The sequence below is a fragment of the Emys orbicularis genome, chromosome 1, assembly GCF_028017835.1.
Source record: "Emys orbicularis isolate rEmyOrb1 chromosome 1, rEmyOrb1.hap1, whole genome shotgun sequence".
NCBI classification, from domain to species: Eukaryota; Metazoa; Chordata; order Testudines; family Emydidae; genus Emys; species Emys orbicularis.
This window is the reverse complement of record NC_088683.1, coordinates 147,608,643-147,617,707: the sequence shown is the minus strand read 5'-3', so window position 1 is coordinate 147,617,707 and position 9,065 is coordinate 147,608,643. Positions and strand designations below refer to the sequence as shown.

The following is a 9,065-nucleotide window of genomic DNA, read 5'->3' as shown; positions in this document are numbered from 1 at the left end:
CATCTTAAGGCTGGGTGGTAGACTTTTCGGGTTTATTTGGAATTTTATGTTAATAAAACCAGACCCCAGGAAGGGGTGGTTGGACTTGTGAAAGCCTCTTTATGAGTTATTGAGGAAACTAAAGCAGGCTGCCACAGAACTACCCCTGGCCTCCAGGGGGTGTTTGGGAGGCAGCCAACCCTGCTACAGCCCCAGCAACTCCCCATTCAGGCACCAGCTCATCCTGACACTCACACTTCACATTCCTGGGTCTGGTGAGTCCCCACTGCACAACCCAAGGAGAAGGGAGCATCACTATCCCAATCCAGTGAGATGTGGAGCATGCCCTCTGCTTTCAGCACAGTGCCATGTAGTCCACCAGGAGAGCCCACTGGCCCACAAGGGGAATGCAGCCACTACTAAAGTCTTCCTCCTCCCCAATTCCTTCAGGATGACGTTCTCTTTTCTTAAAAATATCTGACGGTAAGTGAGGTAACCAAGAGCTTTGACCCACCTTCTCTCCTTGGATTCCTAAATGGAGGGGCCAGTCTCTTACTGCCCTCACGCACCTAATTTCATACACGTTTTGCCAAAGTTAAAGTATAAATGCACATAGTAATCTATTAGTCTTCTCCCCTCAAACTCCATTGGACAATTTAAGCCTCAGACATTCATTCATCTCTTGATTAAGTTTCCCTTTTCCCAACACAATATAATAGCTGTGGGACTGTCCAGAGCCTGACTTGGTTACCACAATGGGGTACAACACAAAGACAGCATCCAGTCTTGTGCTGCTGCAGACTCATTAGCATTCTCCTCTCAGAACTGCTTCCTGGATCAAACGCCAGCACTCACCCAGTCATTGCTGTAACTTTGTTACAAATGTTCCAGTATGTGAATATATAAGCATGGTAATTTCTGAACCCCTTTTGTCTGGAAAAAGTTTGAAGGGTGCTAATGTAAAAATCAGAGAGAGAAATTGGAAAAAGGCAGTTACGACCGGGGCATGGGTGGTCTGACCTAGTAGTGAAAGTAGGAGGCCAGGTCAGATATCAGGAGGTCAGAGTCCAATGCAAGCCAGAGAGCAAAACTGAGAGTCAGGTGTCAGGCAAGCAGTAGGAGCAGGGGGAAGCAGTCCTGAGCAGGGAGAACTCACCTGCATGGACAACATCCTGTTCCTGTGCTTGGTTAAATAGAGGCTGGGGACCAATCAGTACTCCCTGTTTTTCTTGTACCCAAAGCACTTCATCCCCTTCCAGAGAATTGAAGTGGTTTGGCCATTGTGACACCCTGGCACCCTAATATTCACCACTGTCATATAATTAGGATATGTTTTGTACAAAGTGTGCTTTGTGAGGTATCATTCTAAAAGTCTTGATCTGCCAGACATTAATATCTCATTGGATTGTATGTGACGTTATGAAGTTTGGCTATGTATGTGTTACTGAAACATGTTGTGAGGTTGAAAACACCCACAAGCAGCCTTTCAGGTACAACAGTAAAAAGGCCAAACTATGTTAATGGCTTACTGAGGAAATGCACACAAGCACAAGGATTACCCCAGGAACTGTACAATAGAAACCTCTCAGAGGTAGCACTACACAATGGGAACTGTTTCACCCAGGTCACAGCAAAAGAGTTTTCCAGCAAGTGAAAAGAAGAAATAAAAGGGGGAAAATGACATCATGATGGTACCTCACTCTCCCTACAACAACACACCTGGAAACACATCTGGCTATGGTCCTTGCCCCAAGGATTTAGATAAACAAGGCTTTAAAAGGGGGCAGAAAGGGGTGGGCAGTTTGGAAGGAATTCAGAGACAAGACATGCACTTTATTAAATTAACATTTAAAATTAGACTGGATAATGCACTAAACAGAATTCTATGATGAAAATATAAGCTCCAGACTGAGTTTAATGCAGGATTGTTGTATCGACCATGTGCGTGGTGGGGAGAGGGTCTCTGTTTCATCAGCCAGAGAAGGGAAGCAGTCAGCAAGCCCAAGTCCCTTTTCATCCCCTTCTTTATTGTTTATAACTATGGGAACAAACAAAAATGAGAACAATATCTCAACTGAAAACACTGCTCATAATCCCCAGAGGCTTCCCTGCCTCAACCAGCCAGGAGGAAAGAGAACCGCCTTTCCCCTGTGACCCTGTGAGCTTCCTGTTCTCCCCTGGCATATGAGAGTCAGGGATCCCTTACCCATGCCAGTCTGCTGCATAACCCTTGGCACAGATTCCCAAAGGATTAAATAAATGGCATTAATATGGGCCTGACATTTTGACTTCTATGATTCTCTGCAGCATAAGGCCACATTCTGACCTCATTTGGCCTGTGTAAATCTAGAGTAACTCCAGTGATTCCCATGGAAATATGCCAGATGTAACAGGGCATCTCAGAGCATAATGTGGCCCCAGGACTCTGTTTGTACTGGAACTCAATGTGCATTGTACTAAAGGATATCACTCAAGGAGAGAGTGGGTGCAGGAGGTGAACATCTCAAGTGGCAGTTCTTGTAGGCATTGGTGCCTAAAGTTCTGCTCCTAAATCCATAATTAGGCAAGGGTGAGATTTTCAAAAGTGTCTAAATGATTTAGGAGCACAGATCCTATTAAAGTCAGTGGAGCTACACTGGTATAAAACAGGTGGAGAATCACACCCAGAACCGCTAGAAACCTAAGGGGAAAGCAGAGAGGGGCACCCCTTGTAATGCTGCATGTTTGACATGTGCTGTCCGCATTTCCCCCAGCACAGCCATCCCTGTCAGCAAGGGGAGGGGGCCACAATCCAGTTCCTGCCTACCCAGAAATTGTGTGACTGGGGGCTCTTTTTCTACTGGTACAGCTAACCACTTCCCTTCACTCTTGAGTTCTCCAGCATTAGGCACCAGACTGTATCCAGACTCTCTCCACCCCAAAAGCAAATGAAATTGTAGTTCTGTGTCGGGGTGCAGAAGTTATCGTAGCTCTAGAGCTCTGGAAACAGCTCTGTGATTGTGTTATCGCAAACCATTCCTTGTCAATGAATGTTGTTGATTTCCCTGTGTTCAAGGAGATGCGGTCTTTAAGTCATGCCTTGCTGTGGGAGGAGTAAAGAAGGTGATATCTGAATTCTTCTCTCCCTTCTGAAACCTACTCATAACTGAATAAAGTACCATTCTCTCTCTGCTTTGCCTGAATGTGACAGTCAACATCATAAAGTCATGACATAATTGTCCACATTTATTTACCATCTCAGAGTCTTAAAAATTATTCCTGTCCAGCAGAGGCTTTCCTGAGCTGCAGAGGATTTCCACTGATCATCCAAGATGTTGAGGAATCAGTTTTTGAGAAGATGACATTTAAAAATGCTCTTTAAAAAAACGAAAAAAATGGTCTCCATCTAGAAAAGTGTAATACCTAGTGGCTTGTTTCCACTGAAGTCAGCTGGCATACAGCTATTGACTTCAGTGGGAGAAGAAACAAGCTTTAAATCAAGGAAATAGCCCAGGATAAGTGTAATGAGTTTACAAATATGTGTTATGGATCACATTCCATTTGTTTTAAAGTATGCAAAGTGAAATTTTACATTTCAAGATTGTCATTAGCAGAATGCATGAGTCTAGGGTAATCAAGCAAATATGTTATCTTCACTGGATATTTCCATAACTTTTAATGCTTAGCTTTTTTAACTGTAATATCCTGATTATATAGTATGTGCAAAGGGTTATATAAGTCACTTGAACAACTTTAAGAAGAACAACACTTTGGGGTCAGATATCGGATATTCACAGATGTTGGTTGATCCCAGTACACTGACAGGCTACTAGAGACCATTGTACTGAGGGACTAAACCTTTTAATACAAAAGTCATGCCATGCCCCATATACTACAATGATAGTTTTATAGCTCTATAGATTGTAATTAAAGCTATCCACCTTGTCAGTGCAATGAATGAAATTCACTATTTCTCTGCTATAGCCCACTAGAAATAATTAGGAGGTGGTGACCTACACAGAACTGAAATGCTATAATGCTTCTGAGCAGCAGAGGAGATGCAGGACTACGAACCCCCAGGGCAAAGGTACTGTGTGCTACAAGCTGCTGACTCCATATTTACTGGTGTTTAACTGTCTAACACCTTCCTTGAACTGTATGAGAACATTAAAAGCAAAACTCCACATAAAGAATCAGGACTTAAATACCCCAAATCAAGGCATAAAATGGCTAAGATGCCACAAACATTATTCCTTTTACATTCTTTATATTGAAATATAAAATGAATTCCTTTGAAATAAATTCAGAGCAGTGCTATGTATCCATGTAATAAAGGGAATTGGGCCAGATTGTTCCCAGCCGCTGTTTGAATGTTTGAGGGGAAAGGACCATTGGCCACCTCAAAGTGGATGGATGGGGAAATATAACTATGGCCTTCTCTAGCCACCTCCTCCCAGACCCACTGCTAGACATAAGCAAACTAAGCAATTGTTTTGGGCCCCCAGCAGCTCCATGGGTCCCCCATTCACTTTTTGTTATAAAAACTTTCCTGTTTTAGAATTAAGGGGCACAAAATATTCCTGCTTAGGGCCCACAATGGACTAGCACCATCACTGCCTCCCCCACTAGGTAACACAGGAGAGCAGCTCCACCATCCTATAAGATGGTGCAGTGAGTGCTCTCCCCTTGCACACCTCCGAGGTCGGGGAAGGACTGTTCCCCAGGAGACACAATCCCCACCCTGACCTCCTGCTGGGGCAGCTCGACACTGTCCCAGCACAAGGCAGTTCCTAAAAGGCACAGCTGAGTCCTTAATGTTGTTTTAAGGTGCCTTTAAGGTGGAACTCCCCCAAAAGGGAATGGGGAGCCCTTTTTATTCTTCCTAGAACTCTTTGTTCTGCACCTTCTTTTCCTTACCCACACTTTTATGAGTGTATGCAATGCTTGCAGTGACTGAATAAAATGATTCCCCTCTTTCATAAACTGCTGCATAGAAGCAGTTTGGTCCATTGCACAGGGCTTCAAACAGACAGACAGGAGCATTGGGTTTTATTCACTCGCTTGGTAAGCCTGGGCAAAGCACTTCACCGCTCTCTGTTTCAATTTCCCCATCTGTAAAATGGGGGATAATACTTTCCCACCTTTTGAACATGCTACAGTTGAAAAGCTCCATGTAAGTGCTAAGGTGGAAAGAATATACCTTAATGGTGTTTTGCTAGGACCCCAGAACACAGTTCTTTTGCCATCAGGTCCCACGTAAAACAGTCAGCCTCCTTACTAAGGTTTTGTTAAGGCTAGATCCTGCTATCCAGGAATCCTGACCTATATAACTTTGAACATGGCAAGAGTTTTCATTCCATAGTTCAAGAGCACGGGTGACCTGTTCTGACACAGCTGAATATGTGTGAGGGTAGGGGGAGGTAAATGAATACTTGTGTGCAGTTGAGCTGCATTTCACTAACACAGAGAACACAAATGGCTTATGCCTAGTTTGGGGTTTAAAAGCCTTTCCCCCCATAATTCTGTACTTCTCCCTTTTCTCTCTCTCAGATTCTTCTGCTCCAGCTGCTGCATGGAGGCTCATAGCAGGGATTTTGGGGATCTTCTGTTTGGCTTTGCTCAGAGCAGTGGGTGTCTTGGCTGCCAACAGTGAGTCTGAGCAAAGTAGATATTGAGAGACAGGCTCTGTGCTGGCATACTCCTTGTGTAACTGCTGGAGAGTAAATCTCATGGCGTGTAAGTCAGTGAAGAACTGCAAATGATTAGCTCTTCTGAAAATCAGGTCACTTATATGGGTCACTATCCCACAGTTCAGCTGTCCACTTTCTGCAGCCAGGTGTTCAGGGAAGGCAGACCAGATAGCAGCACATCATGGGTCCAGCTCAATGTTCCATGATGCATTGCTTTCCATCCCAGCATTCCCTGTGCTTCCATCTCCAGTTTGCGGCATTTTTCAATGTCCCTGCTTTCTTCTCACCCTGCCATCTCTGCCTGCAGGAATGGATCCCACACTGCTCTCCACTGCTCTGCTCATTGTCAGCAGCACATCGTGAATGGTAGTGGAGTTAATCTTGAACTTGTGAAGGTGACGGGAGTCACAATTGCATGACACGCTGTCTAACATGGATTACGTGGATAGCGGCAACTTGAGATTGCTTTTGGCATTCACGGAACAGATTAACATGGTGGAATGTCACTTCTGGGCTTGGGAAACTAGCACTGAGTGGTGGGATCACATCGTTATGCAGTTTGGAATGATGAGCAGTGGCTGCAGAACTTTAGGATGTGGAAAGCCACCTTCCTGGAACTGTGTGCTGAGCTCGCCCCAGCCCTGCGGCACAAGGATACCCAAATGAGAGCTGCCCTCTCGGTGGAGAAGCGCATGGCAATCGCAATGTGGAAGCTGGCGACTCCAGACTGCTACCGGTCAGTCACGAATAAAGTTTGGAGTCGGGAAGTCGACCGTTGGGGCTGCATTAACACAAGTTTGCAGGGACATTAATTGCATCTTGCTGCACAAGACCATGATTCTAGGCAACATACGTGAAATTATGGATGGCTTTGCAGCAATGGGTTTCCCTAACTGTGGAGGGGTGATAGATGGCACACACATTCCATGGCTCATGAAACCATACTCGGGAAACCTGGATTGCAGTAAGGAGTGTTTCAACAGTAGGCTGAGTGGGTGCAGGATGACCATTGAATGTGCATTTGGCAGATTAAGGGCACTTTAGTGATGCCTTTATGGCAGGTTAGATCTGAATGAGGAAAATATTCCCATGGTATTAGCCACGTGTTGCATAATATTTGTGAAGGGAAAGGCACAAAGTTTACTTAGGGGTGGAGTGCTGAGGCAGAATGCCTGGCTGCTGATTTTGAGCAGCTAGATACCAGGGCTATCAGAGGGGCACAATGGGTGGCTTGGGGGAAGAGGTGGAGTGTGACGTGGATTGGGGGTGGAGCAGGGGCAGAGCCTTTGGGAAGAGGTGGAGTGGGGGCAGAGGGGGAGGTCAAGCACCCCCCAGGTAGAGGGGAAGTCTGCGCCTATGTGCTATGATAACTTGCATTGAATTAACCCCTTCTGGGGTAACAGAGTTCAACAAATGGTCCTCTGGGCCTGTTTAAATTCCAGCCCCTTTCTCAAGCTTTTAGTAAATAATCCTGTCCACTTTTCAGGATTTAGGCCACTTTATCACTGGCCAATGGGGAACCCAAGCACACCCCGTATTCCAGGTCCCAACCCAGGGACCCTGTTAGCAGCAGCCACATATTGCTTCCCTTAACAGTTGCTGCTGAAATCCCTGGGCTGCTTCCCAATCAGTTCCATATTCTTGTCTCATTTACCTTAGGATTACAAGTCCTTGAGTTCTCTCCATCTCTGTCTTCCAGCCCTTCCTCATTCTTCTGGTCCCAAGGAGAAACTGACCTGCTTGGGCCCTGCAGTTCCTTTTATCTGAGTCTGCTGGGCTCTGATTGGCTGCTTCTATGTACCATCTCTAGGCAGGTCTGGAGGACCCACCTTCGCTGCTCCTTTCCTGGGGCAGGGTGCGGTAGGATCATGGGTATACCACCAGGATGCCACAAAGGTCCTGGTACACCCCATCACAGGGAATGATTTGTATTTTTTTTCTTCTGGAGCAACATCAAAGAATTGTTTATTAAGTTCTACCTGATAACAATGCAAACTCTATGAAAATAAAAATCATAAAAATATCCTACTTGTAGCTCATGTTACCAATAGACTGTTTCTCCCTTAAGTAAATAATTTCTAGAGCCAGTAAAAAAAAAGTCAAATTTTGCAAGTTTTCTATGAAAAACCGAGACAATTTTTTTCAAGAAAATGTACTTGTAAAATTAATGCATTTTATTTATATATTTATTTATAGATGTAATTGAAAATTTTCTAATTTTCACATTTTTTAACCAAAACATGACAAATTTATTATGAAATTTTAGCAAAGTTTCTCCCATTTTGAAACAGTTTTATTCCTCACAATAGTTTGATAGAAATAAATCAGAAACACTGTCTGAGGCCCATTCTTGCAGAAGACTTCTCTCAAGCTAACACAAGAGTGATGAAATGAGTTCTGCCCGATGCCCTTATGGTCAGTAAATTCAGGATCTAGCAGAATTAAAAACTTAGAGCTGAGGACCCTTTACAGAAATTGGCATGTCTAGAGTGCACAAGAGATTATCTCTAGGTACCATTAGCATACTAAATGCAGCGGATCTGGGCTGTGATTGTTGCATAAGGGTGATGCATTTGTCTAGATTTTATTTGGTTATTATTCATGCGTATTGGTAACATCTCTGTTCTTTTGAATTGTTTCCCTGACTTTTCTAGGATTCAGAACAATGTAGAATCATTTCAAAATTTTATTAACATGTTGTTTACACTCTCTTCCAGATCATTAGTACAGATACTAAGGAAAGTGGTCACACTTAATAAAATCTTCCATTTAGAAATATGATCTCTAAAATCAGTAAAATATTTAAAAATGGAAAACAACTTTTTACATGGATCCACTTTAAGATGGTGCCTGAATCCCTGCAATACCTGACCAAATATCAATCTTTCATTCAATACTTTGATATTTAGGATTACCCCTTGTTCATGGTGCCTCCGATAATTTTCAGTCAGAAAGATTATGCTTACTTCTTAGCCAATTAGGAGCAACATTTCAAATAATATCTCTTGAGACTTTTTACCAAATCCTTTACTAATATCAAGATGTAACCCATCTTCTGCATTCCCTTGTTGGTGATGATCTTTATATACTGAAAAGAACACAGAGCTACAAATACAGAAATCATATGCTAGAGCATCAACACTAAATAATGCATTGCATATAGATATATGTTTTGATATGTGTACTAAATAGTATAAGACAAAATTTTAATAATTATATATAAGATCTTTCGAAATAGATACTTTTGTCACTCCTTTGCTGAATTAGATGAGAGACGTAAACCTTCAATGTATAGCAATTATCGAAGTCCCAACAAGTGATGATATCTGCGTTGATGTCTTGAGATCCATCACATGGAGTGGTGGAACAGAATGTGAAAAGATGTACTGAACCTTGTTCTGCATAAATATCTGAGCA

The 9,065-nt window shown here is 43.3% G+C and overlaps 1 protein-coding gene across 1 annotated transcript in view; it reads left to right on the top strand.

The window, feature by feature from the left end:
* The window catches only part of LOC135887813 (killer cell lectin-like receptor 2), a 94,623-nt gene that overhangs the window by 43,979 nt on the left and 41,579 nt on the right, over positions 1–9,065 (top strand). The window lies entirely within an intron of this gene.